Raw genomic sequence first — 1,596 nt, forward strand, 5'->3', positions numbered from 1 at the left:
GTGATTATTTTAAAGGGGGTGATTCTTTTCTATACCCACTGTATATGTAATATATGGGCTAAATATAGGAACTGCAATTCTCAAGAATAGGTCAGCAAATCTAACATGCTAAAATTAGCAGGTGAAATCACTGACATTAAAATGCAAAACCAAACCCCGTTGCTTTTATACCAATGTCACATGCATTCATCTCATCTCAACTAAGCTCTAATCTAACAGATCACAACATGGCACTCACTGAAGAGAGAAAGAGACACTGAGGGAGAAATAAAAAAAGAGAAAGCAAGAGAGAGGGAGGCTGAGTGAAGATAGTGAGATAAATCAAAGTAATTAATCTCTTCAGAACACGATAGCAGATAAATAGGCGAGATCATGTGAAGGAGGGTTTCAAATGAGAGATATGAGGAAAATAAAGACTTATCATTTTCTTGTGTTATGAAATGTTATATGATATCATATGAGAATAAAAATTAGGAAAGGTCTAAACATTATTAAAACAAGGTGATTTAAGGGAATATTTTGTGAAAGATGAATGCATATTAGTTAAGAAAGGTTAGGTAATTATGAGAATCTTTGAGTTTAAACAGTTTAAGACAATTATTTATTTATGTAAAATGGTTTCTGACATATTATCAGATTATGAGGTAATCTTTCAAAATCCACATGCACTTTGTTTTATATATTTTTACATATGTCATCCTGTTGAGAGCTGAGAATGTAACCACTAGAGGGCAATAACTGTCCATTTTTATGTGTCCATTTTAACAAGCATTTGTTTAATTAATTGACTACAGCAGTGCATAGCAGTCTATAGTAGACTGGTTTAAACCTCTGTTCGTTACTATATAGTAAGTATATATTTAGTAAGTAGGCTAAGATCATTCCAATAATTATGAAAAAATTTCTCACCCTTAATCAGAAACAGAGAGAGCCCTCTGATTGTTTTCCTTTATTCAGATGTGTTTTGTTAGTGTTTATGAAAGAGTGACCTTGACTGCTAAATAGGCATAAGACTTGAGAAATAAGATAATTTGCACTTGGACATCAGTATAGTTGTGAAGCAAAAAGGACATCAAAGTGCGTTCAAATGGGGGCATTGCCTTGAACAGTGCACTTAACCCACTGTTACTTCAGAGACTGTCTCTGCAATTAGTGTACTGTACATCCCTCTGGGTGACAAGTGTCTGCTGAATGGTGAATAACTGATAGCACTGTCTATTTAGACCATCATAAGATGGAAAACATTAAAAACTGTTTCTTGTTTGAAGTTAAAAGTTACCCCAGCATTTTGAGTTAATATTAACATGCAATATGTTTTTTAAAGGTATCCGAACTTGCCTTGAATCAAACATGGTAGGCCTACATGCGTGCAGGGATTACAGCGATTTAGATTTAGAGTATGTCATGGGATTGTCAGGAGGAATTCATTTGTAGACAAAAGCTTCAAGCTGATTTTAATGTACGACAAGTGCAGCAGGTAACCTCTTCCCCAGGGATAATTGGGCTTGATAAGTTGACCGCTGTTCCCACTTGTCTTTGAAAGACAGACAGAAGGTTCTAGGTCTTTGTACAGGTCCAATACGTGTTTAGGTTTAG

This window comes from Sinocyclocheilus anshuiensis, unplaced genomic scaffold (assembly GCF_001515605.1).
Source record: "Sinocyclocheilus anshuiensis isolate Anshui unplaced genomic scaffold, SAMN03320099.WGS_v1.1 scaffold122, whole genome shotgun sequence".
Taxonomy (NCBI): domain Eukaryota; kingdom Metazoa; phylum Chordata; class Actinopteri; order Cypriniformes; family Cyprinidae; genus Sinocyclocheilus; species Sinocyclocheilus anshuiensis.